The sequence below is a fragment of the Theropithecus gelada genome, chromosome 6 (assembly GCF_003255815.1).
Source record: "Theropithecus gelada isolate Dixy chromosome 6, Tgel_1.0, whole genome shotgun sequence".
NCBI classification, from domain to species: domain Eukaryota; kingdom Metazoa; phylum Chordata; class Mammalia; order Primates; family Cercopithecidae; genus Theropithecus; species Theropithecus gelada.
The window spans coordinates 118,780,467-118,804,739 of record NC_037673.1 but is presented as its reverse complement, the minus strand read 5'-3'; the positions used below and the strand labels follow the sequence as shown (position 1 = coordinate 118,804,739).

Below are 24,273 nucleotides of genomic sequence, written 5' to 3'. Positions count from 1 at the left end.
CTAATAATAAAATAATAAAATAATACAATAATAATGCTGGTTATTATTTATTTAACCCCAACTTAAGCCAGACACTGTGTTGGTGTTTTGCTTTACAATTCCAACCTGATTTAATCTTTAATATCACTCTCATTTCACAGATGAGGAAACAGAAGACCAGAGAGTAAAGCAGATTGCTCAAAGCTACTAATGATGACAGGAATCAAAGCCAGGTAGGACTGATTCCCAAACCACCGGTTCTCAGTTACTGCCTTTCCACACATGTCAGATTGCAGATTCCTGTTGACTTTTCTCAGTCTCCCTCTAATGATTTATAATTGGTACACCCAACATATAACACACTGAGAAGAGTTTCTTTGAGTTTATAATATAGAAGTCAAACAGGTTTTTAAATGGCAATTTGTCTTTTCCCTTCTCTTTCAACGACAGTAATAAATATGGTTGTTTTCACCTCTGTACCTCATGAAGACCTTCAAGCGTTCTGTACACCAGCTCAAGATGACTTGCTTGAAATGGAAAAAGGCTCTTTCAGCAGTAGTTAGCCCCTATACTGGCGATGTATAAGCAGAGGCACGATGACCACCTGAAGTAATTCTTTTTCTTTTTTGAGATAAGGTCTTGCTCTGTTACCTAGGTCGGATAACAGAAATCTAATCAGAGTTGACTGCAACCTTGAACTCCTAGGCTCAAGTGATCCTCCCACTTCAGCCTCCCAAGTCACTGGGACTACAGGAGCATGTCATCACGTTCAGTCAATTTTTAATTTTTTTTGTAGAGAGAGGGTCTCACTATGTGGCCCGGGCTGGTCTCAAACTCCTGGTCTCAAGTGATCCTCCTGCCTCAGCCTCCCAAGGCACAAGGATTATAGGCATGAGTCACCAGGCCCAGCCCTAAGCCTGAAGTAACTCTGTAGAGTAGTGAAGAAAAACTCTAAACAGCAGGCAGAATATAGCCCACTTGAGTCTGAGATTTAATTTTGCCATGATAAATTGAGAAATTGTCTAAGTGATGCTATTTCTGAAATTTACACAAATAGTAACAATTTATAGCAAAAATACTGACTTTCTACATGCATATGAGGAACAATTAGAAAAACATATTTTACAAAATCAAAAAAAGCTTATATGAAGCTGTGCAAACAATCAGCAAACAAGTCGTATGTTCCTTTGCATTAGGATAAAAAGGACAAAAAATATGTGCCATTTTCTCCTTCAGGGTTATATCTAGACTAGAGAAACAGCACACATTAAAATATGAGGGGAACAAAGTTAATTTTTGTGAATATTTGCTTAACTGATGAATAAGACTTTCTGTTGATAAGTAAGAAACAGAAGGATAAACAGGTACCTTCATAAGACTGCACTTAATTAGCTGTTTATTAAGAAGCAGTTGTGTGCTCAGCATGGCCTGGCTTCTAGGGATGGTACACAGGGTGCAATTGTCCCAGCCTTCTAGAGGCATATGATTTGGCAGTAAGAACACACTAAAGTACAATACATGTCATATATGTTACATTATGTTACATACATACATGTATAAGAAATATAAAATATATTTATATTTTAATAATTATTAATTGATATCGATAAAATAAGTAATCCAATGTAATAAATTGCATGGCTATGAGTACAAGAGCAAAATGTTCAGAGAAGTGTGGGATCCATGTGCGCCATACTATTATTTTTTGAGCATACAGATTTTTTTGTTGATATATGAGTTGTATATATTTTGGAAACATGTAATATTTTGATACCTGTATACAATGTGTAATGATCAGATTGGGGTAACTGGGATATCCATCAACTCAAACATGTAATTTTTCTTAGTGTTGGGAACATAATAATTTTTCTCTTCTAGCTCTTTTGAAATATACCATTCTATTTTTAATCTCCAGTTCACAGAAAAGGAAAGTGAAGCTTGGAAAAGTGAAGCCACTTGCTCTAACTGGCAGGAAGAGGTGGCATTGAACCCGAGGGCTCTTGCATTCAATAGCTCTTTTGGAAAGAGAATAGGAAAAGTGCAGCTGACTGAACCGTGAAGCAAAGGAGCTAAGCCTGGATGCCAACCTCAAGGGTCCTGAAGAGTCCCCCTGAGGAGTTCCTTACAGCAGAAAGCCCATTTCTCAGAGGCACATACATGGTCCAGAGCTAAGAAGGTCCAGGAAGCAAGACTGCATCCTTCGCCAAGGAAGGTGACTGTGATGTGGACACTTCAAGGGGGAACAAAAAAAAAATCTTCCTTTGAAAACCTAACATAGGCTCTGCCAATCCAACTTCACCGAGGCTCTTTGAGAACTGAGTTCAAAGGTTCTCTACAGCTTCCATTTACTTTGGCATAAGATTTAACAGAAAAAGAATTAAGGGAGAATTTATATGGGCCAGGCTGTTTTCCAAATCTCAAACTGCTAAAAGTTATTTAGAATGTGCTTTAGCTCGCAATCATATGTAAAGTGGTTCAGATGTAAATGCTTTCCGTGTGGCCTAAGGCAATCTAGGTTTCCTCAAATGCACATGTGCCATTCGAAAATTAAAGATTTTGATTGGAAATCTCAAAGTACATTGGGTTCCTCTTGATTAGAGACTGCTGTTACGTTATGCGACATTGGGTCAGAGGAGGAGAAATAAAACACACTGCCTTCATTTGGGCATTATATTCTCACAGTAGCTCTAAGATAAACAAACTTCGCAGGCTGAGGGAAAGGGCATTTGCTCCTTTAAATTGAGTATGTAATATAAATAAATGTCTTCTAAGAAAGGATGGCTGAAACTTGATTCTGAATCTGACTCCATACAATGGCACTAATTTATTTTAATGAAGATCAGTGTGGAGCATCTGTGGGAGTGCTTGCCTTCTTGAGATCAGAGCTGGTCTGACCAAAAATGATCCTTCACTGACTCTCAGAAAAATGCTGCTTGAAACTGATTAGTTCACTGGCTAGGAGCAAACTGATATGTTACATAGGACAAAATGGAAGGAATTACCAAATCTCTTACTGTGTAATCAATGGCTGCCTACAGCTATTTTCAATTCTCTCCAAGGCAGTGATTTTGTGACCAGTCAGGCTAGGACTAAAAACCCCTAACCCCAAATTAAAAGTGAATGGAGAGAAACTTCAGGCTGGCTGGGGCCAGAGCAATTAAATGGTAATTGCCTTTTAGATATACTAATATTGCTAATTATATTACTGTGCTAACTGCTGGGAAACGTGGATAAGAGCTCCAGGCCACTCTGATGGGAGAAGGGAGCTAAGATTTATTAAGTCTGGCACTAAGCTTGATCCTTCAAATAAGTTATCTCTTGAAATCCTTATAATAAGTGCAAAGTATCATTAGGTTCACTAAGGCTGAGTCGCTTGCTCAGTTAGCTCCAGCTGGTACATGACAGAGTCAGGAGTCCCACCAGGTTTGTGTGGCATGGGCTTGAGTAGAAATGGGGAGAAATGTGTGATTTCTGGATATACTAGGTTCAAAAACTGGAAATCTGGTAGCAGAGAAGGATGACAGAATTTGAAAATCAGGCCGTGACGAAAAATTCTGCAAGTACGAGGGCTCCAGAGGCACCTTTTCTCGTGTGTGGAAAGGAAGAGCCCCAGATAGGAAAGTTTTGTGGGCAGAATATGGGGAAGCCTTGTGCCAGAACATAGGAGGCTGGGAGGGGAGGAACTGCCGTCAAGGAAAACTGACTCTATGGTACTCAGCAAAACCACTTATTACCTGTAACACTAGGGGATCCAAAGGAGGGGTCCCCAGACTGTCTGAGGCTGAAAGGCCTAGGGAATCAGGAAGTAAAATAAAGGGGACAGTGCCTATATAGTTGCCACTCTCTAGGCCAATCTATCAGAATGACAAAGTCTGTTAATTGCAATGGCAAAGTCTGTTAAAGATGACCCTACAACTCCAAAGTCAGAAGACTTGGGTTAAATCATGTATGAATTTTGAAAGGTTTGGCAAGTCTATTTGCTGTGTGTCAGGTTTCTAATAAGGAGTTTCTCAGAGACAATAAAATATATATAGACCTATGTGTGTATGTATACACTTATATATGTGTATGTGTTTGTGTGTGTGTATATATATAGTTTATGCACACACAGCTATGAGACAATCATGGGATTCAAATAAAACTCTGAGCCCAGTTTGAAGGATGCAGAGTGCTATACAACTGCCAGTTTTTGCTACTATCCTAAAATCACACACACAGTAATACAGGTGCTTTCTGCTTGAAACGGGAAAGTGCTACCTGGTTTCTTTGCCAAGACTGGAATTCTAAATGCACTGTCTTTGCAGCATAAGTGCAGTTCCTTGGCAAACAGTTGTGGGAAATTCCCTCAAGTGTCTCCAGGCCTGACTCCAGCCCTGAGCCCCTTAGTCTCTATCTCTACTCTATCCTCTAAAGGAACTCATCTCTGGTTTTTCGAACCCAACTACATACATTCTCAAGTCTCATCAACCCTGCAAATGAAACCCATCCTAACTTTGCATTTCATCCCGTCTTTTCTCTGGTCTTATCCAAACTTCAAAAGACACATCTACATGTACCATTGCTACTTTCTTGTCTTCCTTTTACTTCCTAACCCAGCACAATTTAGTTTCTACTACTTTTTCCTCTGAAAATGATTTAGAACAAGATCATCTTCTACCACTAAATCCAATCACACCTGGACCTGTCTGATATTCTCTTTTTCTTTTAAGGCTCCCATTTGTTGCTCCCTATGGTCAAGTCTTGGTCCACTTCTCTTCTCAATCACCCACGAATACCTATGTGTACAGATCCCATCTGCTTCTGGATAACTCTGCTTGATGTCCCTTAGACTCCCAACTCAAACTTAACCTTACTTGACAACACCACCATCCTCAGCTGAGGTGAGAGATTTGGGTGCCATCCCTGGATCCCATCCTTCCTATCATTTTTATGCTTTCCATCCTTCCTACCATTTTCTTACTGCTGCTTCTCATTGTTTCTTGCTTGAATGAATCTGAGAAGGACAAGACAAAGGCAAATAAATCATATTTTTGCTTCTTCAAAATCATTCTGGGAGTCTACACAACTGTCAAAGTGACCTAAAATACAAATATGGGCTTGCCACTTCCCTGTTGAAAACCTTTCAGAACTTTCCCATTGCCTACAGGGAAGATGGCCAGTAACTCTGTTAAGTCACATGAAGCCTCTCATGTTGGGTGCCTGCCTACATTCAGCTCCTATCAATCTCTGACTCATACTGGAAACTTTATGACAGAGACTGAGATTCTGTGCATATCTCATGCTGTTTCTTGTCCTGGTGCTTTGGCTTATGCTGATACCTCTGTATACATCCTCCTTCTCTCATGACCACACCGAGACATCCAACACCCAATGTTTGGCTTTTCACTTGGCTATGAATGGTATGAACATTTGCCTTTTTACTCTCAGATATATTCTCTCAGGAAATGATACTTCCTAGGCTCCTTTGCCAACTGACTGGTTTCCAGGTAAATCTGGCCAATGGCAGACTCAATCAGAAGACTGGAGGGCTTGGAGAAGGGACTTAGTCTTTCTCTAACTCTCTTTCTCACATACGCATACATACTTACCCTGCCACAGGCAGTGTCTTCTATGTCATCAGCTCCTATAACTGTTCAGCAGCTGAACATCATTCCAGCTTTGCTAGTAGCCCTACCTTGTGGGTGGTAATAGACCTTTTCCCTTTGTCCTTTCAATCCTAGGGGAGCTGGTGGCTTCCCTGCTTTTGCTAGTATCAAGATTGCCTTATCTTGCTTAGTTTGGTGTCTCAGCTCTTTCAGCATTGGAGTAACGAATTCTCTATTGTAATTTTCCTCTGTTTAAAATATTTAGAATGGTTTCTGTTTATGCTGACTTGACCCTGACTAATTCACTTGTTTAACCTTTAAACTTTTCAAAAACTCAGTTTAGGGGTTACTTAGGAAGTAACTCCTAAGGAAGCTTTTAAGTTTACACCTGACTTCAAGTCTAGGTTGTCTACCTGCCTCTTCCTCTGTGAAAAATTGTCCAGCAAATGACACTCTATATACTTACCATAACTTCCTATTATTATCTATCCATGCGTCTGCATCTCCTGATGAGATCCTCTGGCTTGTTCACCATAACCCACAGTGCTCAGCACAGAGATTGGCATAAAGAAGACACTCAAGAATATTTTGAACGAATGGAAAAGTATTAATGAATAAAACCATGTGACCAAACAGGGATCTTTCTTTTTCTTTTTTTATGGAGACAGGGTCTCACTCTGCCGCCCAGACTGGAATGCAGTGGTGTGATCTCGGCTCACTGCAACCTCTGCCTCACAGGCTCAAGCGATTTTCCTGTCTCAGCCTCCCAAGTAGCTGGGATTACAGGCACACGCCACCACACACAGCTAATTTTTGTAATTTTAGCAGAGACAGGGTTTCACCATGTTGGCCAGGTCGGTCTCAAACTCCTGACCTCAAATGATCCACCTGCCTCAGCCTTCCAAATTGCAGGGATTACAGGCGTGAGTCACCATGCCTGACCAGAGGGATCTTTCTATCAGAAGCCAAGTTTGGCTTAGCCATAGAAGGTATCCCACATTTTTTGTACCAGTACTATAGAAAAAGTCTTACTCCCAAACAAATCATGGCCTAATTATTTAAAAATAAACATAAGACATACAGCATTTTGGGGAAAAGCATATGTCATAAAACTGGTCACAATTCTAAAAAAATTAATAAGGTTCATGGTTCCAAAGAGTCCAGACAGGGAATTGGGGAAAGTAAAAAGAAGATGGACATTTCGCATGAGTAAATAAGCTAAATGAGATTAAATACGGGTTGGGGCATGAGGGCAACAAAGTAGGCAGGAAGCCAAGGGGAAGAGAGACCACCAATACAGATGGCGGATTCTTTTGAGATTCATTTTATATTCAAACTCTAGTCTTACCCAAATGTTTTATATATGTCTCTTTTTAACAATTACTCTTTTCATGTTTTCTTTCACTGGGAAAAGGCACTGAACACTATATTTAAAAAATTAACGATTATCTCCCACCATTATATAGGTCTACAAGTGAGGAAAAAAGAGATCTAGAAGGGCCCAGTGACTTGCCTATGGTCACACAGCTTTCTAATGGCACAGGTGGGTAGAAGACAGGTCTCCTGCATTGGTCTGTCCACTACACTTTTAAAATTTATTGACATATAAAAAAAAGTAATAAAATGAAATTAATGAAAAAAATTTTTTTACATTAAAGCAATTTGGCCTCAAATTGGCTGCTGACTGCACCTTTGTATCAAAGCACTTAGTGCAAATGACTTCATTAGCATGACATTCATAAACACTGACTGTTTCATTTTCATTATAAGCAGGCAAAGGATGTGGTAGTACAAATAACACATGTGTCTTGAATATAATTTTCTAATATCCAGTTAAAGTCTTCCATCTATGTCAAATATCTGAACAATAAAATGTTGAAAATTGGCTGGGCACAGTGGCTCACACCTACAATCCTGTTAACAGGAAAGGAGTCCTGATCTAGACCCCAAGAGAGGGTTCTTGCATCTTGCAAAAGAAAGAATTCAGGGCAAGTCCATAAAGTGAAAGCAAGTTTATTAAGAAGGTGAAGGAATAAAAAGAGTGGCTACTCCACAGATAGTGCAGCCCTAAGGGCTGCTGGTTGCCCATTTTTATGGTTATTTCTTGATTATGTGCTAAACAAAGGGTGAATTATTCATGCCTCTCCTTTTTAGACCATATAGGTAACTTCCAGACATTGCCTTGGTGTCTCAAACTAAACTGTCAGGGCGCTGGTGGGAGGGTAGCAGTGAGGACAACTAGAGGTTACTCTCATCACCATCTTGGTTTTGGTGGGTCTTGGCTGGCTTCTTTACTGCAACCTGTTTTATTATCAAGGTCTTTATGACTTGTATTTTGTGCCAACCTCCTATCTCATCCTGTGACTAAGAATGCCTTAACCTCTGGGGAATGCAGCCCAGCAGGTCTCAGCCTCATTTTACTCAGCCCCTATTCAAGATGGAATTACTCTTGTTCAAACGCCTCTGACAATCCCAGCATTTTGGGAAGCTGAGGTGAGGATCACTTGAGGCCAGGAGTTCATGGACAGTCTGGGAAACATAGGAAGACCTTGTCTTCACACACAAATTTTTTTTTTCTTAATTAGTCTGGTGTGGTGGAGGGCACCTGTAGTCTCAGCTACTTAAGAGGCTGAGGCAGGAGGATTGCGTGAACCCAGGAGTTTGAGGCTGCAGTGAGCTATGATAGCACAACTGCACTCAGGCCTGGGTGACAAAGCAAGACCCTGTCTCTAAAAATAAATAAGTAAATAAATAGTTGACAATAAATGCTTATTTTTTCAGATGCATTAAATGTAGTGGGTTTAAGAAATTTCCCATTTTCAAACTATTAAATCAACCAAGAGAGGTTTTTTTTTTTAACTCCTTACCAGTGTCTAATACTGTTCTAGGTGCTGTGGAAAATGGATACTTAGTTTTCCTACTTTATCCTCAATTCTTAAATCACATTGGATCCTCAAATTAAACACTTGTGTTTACATCTATTCTACACCCACTTTCCCTTCTCCTGGGCCTCACTTTCCCAGATAAGGTATGGCAAGGGGTGCCAATATCAACCATCAGGGCCATGGTTGATCCCAGTGACCTTACACAAGGCCTTAGGAGAAGTTCTGCCAGTCATAGACCAAGTCCCTTCCAGGAAGCAATGCCAACTGGTAGAACAGGCAAGAAAGCAACATGGATATGTGACCACTGGAATTACTGGCACTGAATGCAACCAAGTCAGTGAGAAAGATAGAAGAAGACCCAGTGCAGTGGCTCATGCCTGTAGTCTCAGCACTTTGGGAGGCCGAGACAGGCGGATCACCTGAGGTTGGGAGTTTGAGACCAGCCTGACCAACATGGAGAAACCCCGTCTCTATTAAAAATACAAAATTAGCCGGGCATGGTGGCACATGCCTGTAATCTCAGCTTCTTGGGAGACTGAGGCAGGAGAATCTCTTGATCCTGGGAGGTAGAAGTTGCAGTGAGTTGAGATTGCACCATTGCACTCCAGCCTGGGCACCAACTGCGAAACTCCGTCTCAAAAAAAAAAAAAAAAAAAAAAATAGAATCTATGATACCTGGAAACTCAATCTAACGTTTTAAGCATAGATTCTTTCCCTCTTGGCTATATTGTTTGTCTGGGACTTAAGCCCCTATGGAACTTTTCACAGTCCAAGGTGAGGCTAGCTGGACCACATGTTGCTGTACTATTTAATTCATTTGCATATGTTTGTTATCATTATCTTATCAAAGAGGGCACTGCCAAGGCCTCTGAATGTAGTTCATGCTCAGTTCAACCTCAGTTGAACCCTCTGCTTCATTCCATCAAACTCCAACTGAGTTCTTGGCTCACTCCACTCTCATTATCTAGTGAAGTATAGACATTCTCCAGCTCCCTCCTCCTCCAGCTAATCTGATTCTGTATTTGGTAACTAGCATTCCTATGAGTTCTCTGACTTCAAACATTCCATTTCTACTGATAAGCCTTGAATTTTCCTTGTTCTTATCCACTACAATTCTCTTCAAGTCAATACTGTAGAGTTCCTCTAGATAGCTCTGGTTTAACAGAGGAAAAATGTGGTTCTCCACTGTTATTCTTTCAATTTGCTCCATTCCTAGGGTCAGAAAACACTCGGATTCCTCAATCTCCAATGTTCCCTCTATGGTGAGCCAGACTGATAATCTTTCTATTTCTTTGTACCTTAAGAGGCAACAGTATCCATATTCATCTCACAGTCTTATGAGATTTCTACTCCATCACCTATTGCTCATAGGCATTTAAAAGGCATTTAAGGACTCACTGTCCTTATCTATAAAATAGGCACATTTTAATCTGAGGGTATGGCGAAGGTTAAATAAGATAATACAGGCAAAATCCTTAGAATAGTGACTGGAACAAAGTAAGTGCTCAATAAAGGGTTAGTTGTTATTGTTTTTATTACTATTCTCATTACAGAAGGACTACATTATTTCAGTTAATTAGATAAGCAAAATTATTTGATGCAGGCAAGTCAGTGATGATTAGGAAATTAGGATTCCACAGCTGGAATTTAAAACACTCACACATATTTCTTTCTGTTTTCTTGTCCACAAACTGAATCCATCCCCTAGGAGTAGAAAATGGATCATTCTTTCATAATCATTACTGGCCAATTTTATAGATAGCTAAAAGTTGATTGTACTGATAAATGGTATGAAAGATTTTCCCTCATTTTTCTATGTCTAGTTTGTCATTAGGAACTGATGATGTGGAAGCAGAGGATCAAAAAATGTGGATGGAAAGGCTGTTCTGGAAAATCTGGGGGATGGCGTGAGCAAACACGCTAGAAATGATCATGCTGGGACCTTAAAGGCATCGATGGAGTTCTTCATCAGAGGATGACAGTAACTCCACACAGCAAGGCCTGATTCTCCAGCCTTCCACAGTTTCAAGGTTGCATAGGGATATAAAAGTCATCATGACATGAAAATATTCATGAATTGGCTGTTTTTTTAAAAAACAACTCCTTCAAACATCCCTGCTTACAATTATCATCTCTTTGTATTCATTAAATCAACATGTTTGGAACCTTGCTGGTTGTGGGAGGTTTCAAACCTTTCTTTGATGCAACACAAACACAATGCAAGTAGGTTGGAAGTGAAATTGCAAAGTTTGTGAGAGATACAGGATTCACGAGGTCAGAGAAAGAGATGCTGAATAAGTGAAACACACACCAGGCCACTAGAAAATTTGGAGCAGTAGATACTTAAGAAAGATGTCAACAAAGATGGAGCTGTGACAGATACTTCTTAAGAGTATCATCTGACTAATGATAAAGACAGGTCTTTGGGTAAGTTGATAAAGTCCAAAGACTTTTTTTTTCAAAAATGACTATCTTTGATTGTATACTGTAAATTCAAACACAAAATAAATGATGTAATATAATATGAATGTATAATTTTGCTGAAAGAACTGATTGCCAATTCATTTTTAAAAACTAATGAATTTTATAGAACATAGGTATTAATAGGCTTATTTTCATAATTTATTTAGTTTTTCAAGACAAATTTCAATTAGGTGATTTTTTTCTCACTATTTGCCATGAAACATGGTTCTAGTTTTTTGTGGCTTCACTTTTTAGTGTGTTTCCCCCCACCCTTTCCTGATTATTCAGATAATGAGGACCATGGGTATATATAATCATACTTTTCCTTATGGAGTATACTTAGAGACATTTCATGGAGAAATTACAAAATAAAATTTAGTCGCTAAGTGAATATAATCCAAAAAACCCCAAGTTCTCCTCTTCTACAAGTAGAGTTCCAGCTACTGAATTTCATGATGCTAAAGAGACAGTACTACTTTTTGAGCAATTACCCTGTGCTGGGTGGTTTTTACATGCCTAACATTTAAATCTTACAATTTTGCAAAGTTGGTACAATTGCACCCATTTTAGAGACAGAAAAATGGAGACATAGGTTAAATAACATTCATTAATTAAAGAACAAAAACTGGTGAAGAAAAGATTATGATTCACTTTGAACTCTAAGCCTAAAATCATTCCATCTTAAGCTGATGAGGCTATGTGGGGCTGGATGTTGGAGGGTCAGAACCAGTGGTTTTCAGTTCAGTTACTAATACAACCCTATTCATCACCAGCATCCACAAGAAAGAAACTGAAATGTAGTTTCTGGGGTAGGCTGAGGAGCCAGTCAGGAAGACAGAAGATCCCCAGTTCCAACATGACATCAGGCATTCTGTTCTGTTGGTGCCACTACAGACATCTGAAGCACTTGCAAGCATTCTTACATATTTGCTTGTTGTGGGATAATCTTCAGAGCAGAAAGGCTGGCCATGTTTTGAAACATTTAGGGCCACTTAGAGACAACAAGCCAAAAGCAATTCTGACATCAAAATGTTAACAAAATCCAAAAAAGAATGCTGGAAAAGTGGTTTCAGGTGCTCCCTGGAACAAGGTTTTTCTGCATGAAACAGCCCTACCACAAGTGCTGGTAATAAACTCTGACTGCATAAAGAGGTTCTTAAGCAGGTTCTCTGGTATTGCATGTTTCATATACAGGAATCCTTGCAGCATGAGATTCTCTCTGGAGAAGCTAAAGGCAGCAATACACGTTAGAGAACAAGATCTTTATCTTTAAGCCTAGATTCATGGGCTGCCTATCATTCAGCTTTTGAAGACATATGATGCTTTACCTTTTCCAATAAAAATAAAATTAATACAACTCTCCAGTAATAGCTACTATATTTCTCTCATAATGTCTTATTAAATAAAACTGTTCACTAATTCATAAGCTTTCTGGAGTGAGGCATAGTGAATCTGAAAATTATATTTGCTTTATTCAAGCTTAAAAATCTTATGTTGTGGCCAGGTGCGGTGGCTCATGCCTGTAATCCTAGCACTTTGGGAGGCCGAGGTGGACAGATTGTCTGAGCTCAGGAGTTTGAGACCAGGCTGGGCAACATGGTGAAATGCTGTCTCTACTAAAAATACAAAAAATTTGGCAGACATGGTGGCACATTCCCATAGTCCCAGCTACTCAGGAGGCCGAGGCACAAGAATCATTTGAACCCAGGAGGCAGAGGTTGCAGTGAGCTGAGATTATACCACTGAACTCCAGCCTGAGCGACAGAGCAAGACTGTCTCTAAATAAATAAATAAATAAATAAAAATATGTTTTTACTCAGGACAGTAAGACATTAGATATAAAACTTACTCAAAAATGTAAATACTTTGACATTATTTTCATTGTTTTAATCTAATACATTTCTAGAATCTACACTTCAGAACATGATTTAGTATATTATTCTGGGCTTAAGTGATTTATCTGTCTTAAAATAAAAATGACAAATTATTTTTGACAGCATTCTTATTTGAAGGTGATTTTCAAATCTACTTTATGAAATTTCTTATCTAGACAATTGTATATGAAGAATTGTTCTTTGAAAACCTTACATAAAGTATATTTAAAGGCTCCAGATTATAATTTAAAACATTAGATTTAAGAAACCATTAAAAAGCTAAGAATCAAACTTATTTTGTAATCCATGTGATTTGTTTCAGGGAAGACACAAATTCTCAGCCCTGGATTACTTTACTTCTTATTACATATATTCAGAAGTTTCTCTGAGTTCAAAAGTTCATAGCAACAATTTATAAGGGTATTAGCTCTGAAGCAAGCGAGAGGGAAAGTGCTGCTTTTAATCAACACTCAGCTACAATCCTTACACAGCAGCAGACCTTGCCAATCGGTATGATATAGGGTGCTGCAAGTTCAGACACTGTCAAGACACTTTTAAAAACTGTGGTTTTTCACAAGGTAAATTCAGGAAAATAGCACAAATAACAACCCACAGTCACAAGCATGCCATATTTCTAACTTTGGTAACTGTAAGCTTTAGTGAGTGTTAGCAAAAATCTCGTGTATACACAGTGGACGCAGAGGGAGGAAAAGGGCTTATCATGCTAAAAAGAGACCAGGAAAAATGTGCCTTTCTTCCGGAAGTCAGATAAGAATTTTATTTGAAGGATGGAGTCCCCAGAGTGAAGCTCTAAGGACACAAGTTGAACAATGGCAAATTCAAGGGCATTAGAAGGCATCCCATTACAATGATTAAATATTCCAAGTCTCCCCTTACATATTAAGAAACAAATTTCTATTTCTTTGATCCTGAAAATTAAGTCTGTTCAGGGGTATGGAAGGTTTAAAGATGAATATTAAAGTGGTGAGGGCAATTCTTCCTGAAAAATATAAGGCTCTTATTCATTTATTCACTCATTCATTCATTCATTCATTCATTCCACTCTTATTTACTGAGCACCACAGATCAGACATAGCTTCTGGACATTCAGCAGTGAATGAGCCAAACAGGCTGTCTGCCCTCAGGGAACTCATATTTTAATACAGCATTGTCCAGCACAACTTTCTGACTTATGAAAATGGTATCTGTGCTGTCCAATGTAGTAGCAACTAGCCACGTGTGGCTATTGAGCATTTGAAATTTGACTAGTACAATCGAGGAACTGAATTTTAGTCTTTATTTCGTCATTCTAATTTAATTAGTCACATGTGGCTAGTGGCTATCCTACTGAACAGCACAATTCCAATGGATTAATCAGACCATAAACAAGTAAATAAGTACAAAAAATCCTTTCAGGCTGAGATAGGTACAATAAAGAAAGAAAGAAAAAAAAAAGGCTTGTCAGGAGGAATGGGAGAAGGTTGGGTCCTTCTAAATATGGTGGGTCAGGAAAGGCCTTTTTAAAAAGGTAACATTGGCCGGGCTTGGTGGCTCATGCCCGTGATCCCAGCACTTTGGGAGGCTGAGGCAGGTGGATCACGAAGTCAAGAGATCAAGACCATCCTGGCCAACATGGTGAAACCCTGTCTCTACTAAAAATAGCTGGGCATGGTGGTGTGTGCCTGTAGTCCCAGCTACTCGGGAGGCTGAGGCAGGAGAATCACTTGAACCCAGGAGGTGGAGGTTGCAGTAAACCAAGAATGTGCTACTGCACTCCAGTCTGGGCAACAGAGCAAGACTCCATCTCAAAATAAATAAACGAATAAAAATAAAGAGGTAACATTAGGGCAGACATGCAATTGACAAAAGAAATCAAGTCATGCAAAAATGTGGGGGAAGAAGATGACAGGTAGAGGACACTGCAAGGGCAAAAGCATTAAGGTGGGAGTGAGCTTAGCAGAGAAACACGGCAGGAAGGCCAGCAGACAGGAGACCACGAGAGTATCAGGAGGCAGTCAGAGACAGGCAGATACACAAATATGCAGGGCTTTATGGCCCATGGAAAGGAGTTTGGAATTTACTGTGATGCACAGAGAAGCCAGTGAATGTTTTCAAGTAGAAGAGTATTGAGCTAACTTCAATTTAATAAGGTCAGACAGGAGCTAGGTAGAGATCAAACTGGAAGAGTGGAAACAGCAGCCAGTTAGGAGGGTGGTGCATCGGTCCAGGCCTGGTACTTCAGTGGCTTGTTTAGAGTAATATCAGTGGGCAGACTCAGGAAGAGGGTAGCCAACAGGTTTGGTGACAGGTGTATGTGAGGAAGGAAAGGGAGGCATTGAGGACAAGCCCAAGGTTAGTTGTAGAGCTTATTACAACAACAATGCCAGCAGGCACTGGAGAGGGACTGACCCTGGAACCAAGAGAAAGAAGGTGCTCAAATTCCCAGAGGCAGTCAAACCAGGAAAGCTCTTATAAATATGTTAGGAAGCATGGAGGTACATGTGTGTACATGTGTGAATGTATATAAATAAAATTTTAAGTAAAATGTGACCAATTAGTTCAGTCTCATCAAAAAAAAATTAGCTTTATATAAACTGAGTAATGATCCTTTAAAAAGGAAGCTAAATGGCCAGGTGTGGTGGCTCATGCCTACATCCCAATACTTTGGGAGGCCAGGGCAGAAGGACTGCTTGAGCCTGGGAGTTCAAGACCAGCCTCAGCAATGTAGGGAGGCCTTGTCGCTACAAAAATTATCCAGGTATGGTGGCATGCACCTGTGGTCCCAGCTACTTGGGAGGCTGAGGTGGGAGGACTGCTTGAGCCCAGGAGGTTGAGGCTGCAATGAGCTGTGATCATTTATGCCACTGTACTCCAGCCTGGGTGACAGAGTGAGATCCTGTCTCAAAAAAAAAAAAAAAAAAAAAAAGGCTAACTCTTGCATTATTATATTATTGTCAACCTCACCTCAGTTCTACATATATTTAAACATGCATAAATGATACCTTCAGAAAAAGTTATTCTGAACCATAATCAAATTGTATCTAATAGAAGAGCTGGGGTATAGACCACCTAATTCCCTCACTATAAGTGTTGATTTGAAGTGTTTAACCTCAGAGTTGACAACATATTTCTTGACATGTCTGTTGGTGTGTTACGTGCAGAAAAGCCCAACAGGGGCTTCACAGACACAGTGCTGTCACTGCATGTATGCATTTAATTTAAATTCAACTATAATGAGATAAGGAGGAAAAAGGAAATCAACTGGCATAGTGTGGGAAATTCTACTCCATTCCCCTCTGTGAGTCTAGGCCTGACAAACAACATGCGAGAGGAGATTCCATGGTATCAGGATCTTACCATGTGAGGTACTTTTCTGGTGTTAAAGAAACATACTTTTTCCTACAATATGGCCTTACCTCATCTGATGTTCAAAGACAACAAGAAGAAACACTGGCAGTGTTGAGTTTATGGGGAGGTGGATTTTATGGGCAATTTTATAGGTTTTTAAGGTCCTTTTGACTAGACACAATTTTTGCCTCATATCTCGAGTTTATAACCTAATTGTCTTTAAGATGGGGGTTCACTATGTACCATTATTGGCACAGGGTTGCTTCAACTTTACTGAGAAGGGAAATCATGATCTTATATTACTATATTTTAGTTTGAAAGAACTTGAAAACAACACTCTCTCATTACATACTTTGGGGAAGTCATTCTATATATGAAGGATATTAAAACAAACAAAAGAGAATATGCAAATTTCAAGGGATCTTAACTATTAAATTTATATCCTCTGAAACATTGTTTTATGCTTAAGTTGGATTTGTTATGTGTTTGTTTATATGACCTGTGGACATGCAATAGGAAAGTCTTTGCATGAAATTTGCTTACCTCTCTAGAAATGTTTACAGTATGAGGCTAAACTCTTGAACAAAGAACACATGCACCCTCTCACACACAGTTTTTTCTACTAAAGATTATATGATCTCAAAACCTAAACATTCTTTTGGAACATGAAACTAGACTTTATATCCTGGCACTTGCAGATTTGGGAGTAATGCCTAGAAAAACAAACATATTTTCTTTAATTAGTCCTAAAGGAAAAGAAATACAACTGGAAATTAATATTGTTGGTTTTAAAATGCAATACAAAGTATGGTTCATATACTCTGAAGGAAATCTGAATTTGTACCATGCTTTAATCCGAATAAAAAGTATAAAAATGAATAAAAGTCCAGTTGATCGGCTTTAAAAGGGATGTTTCATTTACTGCTTTTGATTAGTTTGTGTTTTTTCTCATGTTTAAACTCCTACTAGGCTGATCATTGAAAATATCATATAACCCAAGTCACATAATATTAACATGATTACTTCACTATATATCTGCTCCAAGACAATCATTTCAGTCAGGGCAACTTTCCTTTAAATTGCCTTTGCTGAAAAGTTGCATAAACATCCCAGACCAGTTAATTCTTTCCATGGGCTCTAAGCCTCATTGACATGCAGATGAGAGCCTGATCAAATGACAAGCCTGGGAGCCCAGTGATGTGAATGAGTCTACTCGCACAGAAATGATGGGCACTCTAGCCTGCAAGCCCAGAGGAGCACTCACAAGAAATCTCTCTGCTGTCATCACAGCCTCTCTGGAAGACCAGTCTCTCATAAAGAATATTAGCCTACACTCAATTCTCAAAACATTTTTCCTTGACTACAATGAAACATGCAACAAGTAGAAGTAGGAAGACAAGTCCAGTCTGTGCCTTAACAAAATGAAGTATCTGGTATCTTGAACTAGGAAGATTAATGTGAATCAAGGAAGTGTAAACTCAAATGTCTACTGAGTCCAGACAGGTCACGTAAATGTGTCAGCTGGAAGACTTGAATTCTAAACTGTGAGGTTAGAGTCTGGCTGGGTCGGTCTGGTTTCCAACTATATTCTGGCATCTGCTCCATGTCTGAGACATGGTACATGTTCAGTATATATGTATTAAGTAAGTTAATAAATGTTATCAACAAGTAGCTGTATAATTTGGGGCAATTCACAGTCTCTGGAGGAGCTCTCCTTTCTTCAGCTCTAACGTGGTGATTTGGTTGAACCTGTGGTTTTCATACTGGCTCACCCCTACTCCATTCTCATCTTGGGCCCTTTCTGCAATCCCTGCCGTATTAGTCCGTTTTCACGCTGCCAATAAAGACATACCCAAGACTGGGAAGAAAAAGAGGTTTAACGGACATACAGTTCCATGTGGCTACGGAGGCCTCACAATCATGGCAGAAGGCAAGGAGGAGCAAGTCACATCTTACATGGATGGCGGGAAGCACAGAGAGAGAGCTTGTGCAGGGGAAGTCCTCTTTTTAAAACCATCAGATCTTGTGAGACTTATTCACTATCATGAGAATAGCACAAGAAAGTCCTGCCCCCATGATTCAATTACCTCCCACCGGGTACCCCCCCATGACACGTGGGAATTGTGGGAGCTCCAATTCAAGATGAGATTTGGGTGGGGACACAGCCAAATCGTATCACCTGCTTTGACTACAGCAGTTGCCTTTTTTTTTCTAATTATGTCATAACCTTTATTATGAAGCCTTTTCTGAAAAATATATAAATCATAATTGTATAACTTAATGGATTTTTCACAAATTAAAGCCATCTACCTTCTGCCCCATTTCAGTCACTGTCCTCCTACCCAACGTAGGTAATCACTATGCTGCATCCCAACACAATAGATTGGTTTGCCTTGTGAGTTTTATAGAAATGGAATCACAGGGTATGTACACTTGCGCTGCCCACCTCCTTTTTTTGCTCAACATAATATCTGGAAGACTCATCCACACTGTTGTAATTGTTAATTCCTTCTGGCTCTAAAATTCTGCTAATGCCAAGCACTAACTCAACCAATAAGAAAAAGTACTTTTGAAAGTACCCAAGGCAATGTAATTGGTCAAGTACTAGACAGAACCACAAGCGGGTAGAGCCTAGGCAATGTCATCTTTGTATATATGTGTATCAAAGGATTTCCCAGGTGATGGGTTCTGTATCCACTGGCAATGAATAACTGAAAGCTGGTGATGATTCCAGAACTGTTCTAGGTAAAGTTCATAAGAGTCCATGCTTCTTCTCTTTTTTATTCAAGTTTTTTGTAGAGATGAAGGTCTCACTATGCTGCCTAGGCCGGTCTCGAATTCCTATCCTCATCAAATCTTTCTGCCTCAGCTTCCCAAATTGCTGGGATCACAGGTGTGACCCACCCCACCTGGCCATCCATGGTTTAAATGAATTGTTTTGTTAGAGCAATGTTATATTGACTATGGACAACCAAAAATTTACCTGTAAAACAAGATGATTTCAAGTAGCCCGTAACTCATTTGAATGGAGATAACAAAAAAATAGTTATTTGTTGAATGAATGGACTAATACAAGGAACACAAAGTTGTCTGCTGATATCATATCATTTGCCTGCAATTGATGAGACTTTTTCTTGGCTTGTAACAGAGGATTAAGAAGGCTGATTATTTTCAAAAGGTTCATACTAAGCAAGATAAATCTAAAATTTTAAAGAGTTTCAAAATAAACAACCAAACAAAAATCTTCTAAGAACTCTTTTTGTAGTAGGGAACTATTTTCCCATCCCTATATAAAAGTATAAAAAAAGATTTCTAGTAAAGATTTATGATACAACAGAACAATGCAAATTAACATTACTGGAATTCCATATTTGCAATGCGTCCTTCAGTAAAAGAAGTAGAAAACTCAGTAAATCAGATAAGATAACTTAGCCAAAGGAGTGAATTTCAACCCTATTAATGAGAGCCCAATAGAAACTCCAACAATATAAAAGAAGCTGTTAAACCTATGGACATTTCTAAAAAGAAGGCTTAATAAAAAACATATTCTTTTAAAAATCACTGGAAACTTTGTAACAAATGACCTTTAAGACTTTCATGCAAGCAGTGGTGTCATCTTTTTTGATGACAATGTAGAACTGATAACACAAGAACTCATTTTTCTGTGAGAGTCTGGGTGAAATCTGATAAGGGGAGCAGAAACAAAAAGATAAGTAACTTTCACTAAAAATACCAGATTTACCAATTTAATACATTTGTGATAACACAATTAACAAACACTGTGCATCCAAGATTTTGATTAATTGCTCTTTGCTGATCGTTCATAAGCCTTGTTGCTTTAAACACAGTAATTAGATGAACCAGATGTGGCCTGCCTCCTAGAGGATATCAGTGGGTGAGATCAGAGCATCCTGCTTTTTTGGAAGACAAGAGGTCATTATCACTGACAAACCCCTCCTTCTGAGCAAAGTCATCATCTGGTCTCCTGACATACAGCTGAAATACTGTATACAAACTCATTTGGTTTGGGTTAGAGTTGGCCAAATTTGCTAAGCAGCCAGTCTTCCCCGATGAGGTCAGCACAAACATCTAAGTTACAGCTGGGCCCAAACACAGACAGAAGATGTTGCACGCTGCTAACCACTGTGCTTTGTTCAGGCTTGTCTGGGTCCTAATGACATTAAATGCGAAACCAAAAAAGCTGCTCAGTGACTATGCTATGTACACAACCACTACAGAAAGAATAACATGTCTTTAATTAGTTCTTTTTTTTTTTTTTTTTTAATACAGAGTCTTACTCTGTTACTCTGTTGCCCAGACTGGAGTGCAATGGCATGATAGTAATCTCGGCTCACTGCAACCTCTGCCTCCTGGGTTCAAGCAATTCCATTGCCTCAGCCTCCCAAGTAGCTGGGATTACAGGCGCATGGCACTACGCCTGCCTAATTTTTTTATGTTTAGTAGAGATGGTGTTTCGCCATGTTGGCCAGGCTGGTCTCAAACTCCTGACCTCAAGTGATCCGCCTGCCTCAGCATCTGAAAGTGCTAGAATTACAGATGTGAGCGACTGCGCCTGGCCAATTCACATTTTAAATTTTCTTCTGCAATCAAATAAGCACATCTATTAATGAGGGAAAGAAGATGTAAAATAAAAAGAGAAGATATCACAAAGCAGAATTTAGACAAGGTAGAAAAAGCATGAAAAAGGGTAACACTTTTATATTTGAGAGAACATAAACTAAATATGCTGAATCAATAGAAAAATGTTGGAGGCATAGCAGAGTAACATAAGATCTGGGTTATAGTAATTGATGTGCTAGACACATATTTAATATTTCTAACAATGATCTTTAGGATTAAGGAAAATCAAGAGCACTCAACACTATCGGCAAGAATGCACTGAATGTCTTAGCTCTTATATGGTCTTTGGTGTTCTGGCTTCCACTAAGCCTCCTTCTAAAGAAATCTTGTAGTATCACTCCTGTCTATTCTCACTTCATCATGAACACTCTGATCTCTCTGTACCTTTCTTTCATTCCATCTTCCCATTTGAGGCCCAGCTTTTGGTCAGGCTTGCTGCAAAGCAGCCTGCAGGCAGTTTTAAGACCTGTCTCATGATCCTACCACACACGTTCTGTGACCTCCAGGCTTTGTGACCATATAAGCACCAGAAAGAAAAGTAAGATGATTGTTGCACCAAAACACTTGGAAGTAAGATTGGTCAGTAATGAGTTGTGAGTCAGAGTCTGAGCTAAAAAACAGGAAAGCAATTTATAAGACTTTCCCAGTAATCAACATTGATTTAAAAAAAAAAACCAAAAAACCTTACTCCTTGTAAACACTTTGTAAGGGTTTTGTGTACAAAAAGAATGCAAAAATCTGAACCACAATATCTTTTTTAGTATATACTGAAATATACTATTATATACTGAAATAAAATAATAATAATACTAAAAAATTATGTCATCTTAATACTAAAATAGTCCATTACTGGAATCAAATTCTGGGAAACTGAATTAAGAAAGAACAAATTATCTTCTTATATTTGGATAATAATCACCTCTGATGTTTCTTTCCTCTGAACATAAAGATCAGCAACTTATTTACGTACTTACAAATCTTTTCAGCTGGGACGGACCCTTGAATTCAGCAATTACCATGCTTAACATATTCCAAATGTAGAAATGGGACAAGACCAAAAAAATGCAATTCTTGAAATAAATTTACATAAACTTTTATTACAGTTAAATGAAACTTTGAGATTCTTCCCACCATTATGTCCTTTTCCATTATTCCCTAACTTCAAAAGAACTTGCTAAGTGTCTATCTAACATGAACAAATCATAATAGGGAAGAATATAACACATCTGCTCTTTACAAAGGACATTCAGCTGATGGGGGAGCAAAGGGCTGTGGAAGTCCAGAGGTTGTCTTCAGACTTGCCAGGAGAGACTGTGATAGAGATGGGCAGGGCAGCCACGGGCAGAGAAGAGCCCTATCAAAACCATCATGGCCCAGTGAAGCACCACAGCATAGGAAATAAAGACTATATTTGTTTGGCTAGAGTAGGATGCACAATGCGATGAAGCAGCAGAGGGATCAGAAAGCATGAGGTGTTTTGACTGTGCTGAGGTTCTGTTTGCCAGACCCTCAACCTCTCAGAAACACAAACACTATGATGATTACTCCAAAGACAGGAAATAGCAGAAAAAGCAAATGGAAGAAATACCTAGTGTGGAGTATAGAAATTAGTTATCTTAAGAAATTTCTCTTTTTTCTTAAAAAAGATCTAATTTTCTGTCATTTTTAAAGTTGATTTATATAAGGGAAATCCTTGAAAGTTTCTGTGTATTAAAACAGTGTGGGTAGGAAGCAAACCATATCTATATTCATTTCTTTAGTTGGAAAGCTTGCTGGAAGTTTTAATACCCTTTAGAGGTATTATCAGTGGTAGTCATTAGAATCTCCTGGGAAGCTTTAAACAATAGTTCATATCAAGTTCTACCTCCCACCTCTCTGCAGCCCTGGGATTTTGATTTAATTTTTCTGGGGTGGGAATTAGGCATCTGTATTTAAAAACACTCCTCAGGTAATTTTAATGTGTAACCAGAGTTGAGGATCATTGTGCTCAAAAAGTATTCTGAAAAGAGGCAAATAAATAATTTGTGGTTTAAACAAAGGAATGAACTGAGGCATATTCTATTCATAATTAATTGTGATAGAAAATTCAGAGTGGTGGCTTTATTCCAGAGGCTTTCATTATCAGAGAATAATTGGTAACAGAAAAGGGTCAATCCATTTTTTCATAGAAACAGTGACAAAGATCACATTGGAATATTATCTTAAATGACTTTCATTAAAAATTATATCACAAGGAACAAAGTTTAAACTAAAATTTAAGCTATCAACTGGAATAAAGACCAAATCAAGTGTTGATTTTTCAGGACATTTTTTTTTTTTGTACAAAACTATACAACAGTGCAGCTTAAAGTAGACCTGTTATTGCAGAAATACTAAAAAATGTCATCAATTTTCCAGATATTTTCTCATCTTTTGATTCTGATATAGTTCTTGTGTGAAACATCTTATGTCCTCATCCATTTTTGTTCTCTAATTTTCAATTGCTCATTGATCTAACTCTGCTGGCTCCTCATTTGTCAATGGGTTTATATGTGAATCAGGCAATTTTTCAACATCAATTTCTTTGCATTAAATAATTCTTATAATAAATTTCCTTTGTTATATTGTTGGTATGTACACTATATTTTCAGCATAGCATTTCTGTTGCATTAAATTGTTATAAGCATCTTATAATCAGCCCCAAACTGATGAACAGAAACATTAACTTGATAGGGTTTTAGGAGACTACTTTTATAACTAGTCATTTCATCAGTGAATATGTTCCTCTTCTGACAACTCCATTGTAACTGATCTGTGGGGACTCAGACGATGAGGGCAGGGACCTGTTACCACCCCACTATTCAAGAACATGAAGGTAATAAGGAACAGAAATTGCCTGCACCATAATTCCACACAGTGAAAGCTATTTTACATGTCTTTTTCATTTAATGAGTTAAAATATCTTAATAAATAAGAAACAATAAACTTTATTTTTAGGTTTCCCATTCCTTTAACTAATATATAAAAAATACTTGGGAATTTTCAAGTTGTATCCCAATTGTTACGAAAATTGGAATGAAAGGCATATGTCCTTTGAAATCTGTAATAATGGATGGGGGAATCCCAATAATTTGAGGAAAACTGAAATATATTCAGTATTTATCAATATTTATATATATTTTTTTGAGATGGAGTCTCGCTCTGTCGCCCAGGCTGAGGTGCAGTGGCACGATCTCAGCTCACTGCAAGCTCCGCCTCCCAGGTTTATGCATTCTCCTGCTTCAGCCCTGCTGGGACTACAGGTGCCTGCCACCTAGCCCAGCTAATTTTTTGTATTTTTTAGTAGAGATGGGGTTTCACTGTGTTAGCCAGGATGGTCTCGATCTCCTGACCTCGTGATCTGCCTGTCTCAGCCTCCCAAAGTGCTGGGATTACAGGCTTGAGCCACCACGCCTGGCCTATTCATATCATTTTTAAGAAAAACCATTACTGACTTAAGAAGTAACAACAAACTATACC

At 38.7% G+C, this 24,273-nt stretch overlaps 1 protein-coding gene across 5 annotated transcripts in view; it reads right to left on the bottom strand.

Annotated features, from left to right (window-relative positions):
* The window catches only part of SNCAIP (synuclein alpha interacting protein), a 146,628-nt gene that overhangs the window by 86,296 nt on the left and 36,059 nt on the right, over positions 1-24,273 (bottom strand). The window lies entirely within an intron of this gene.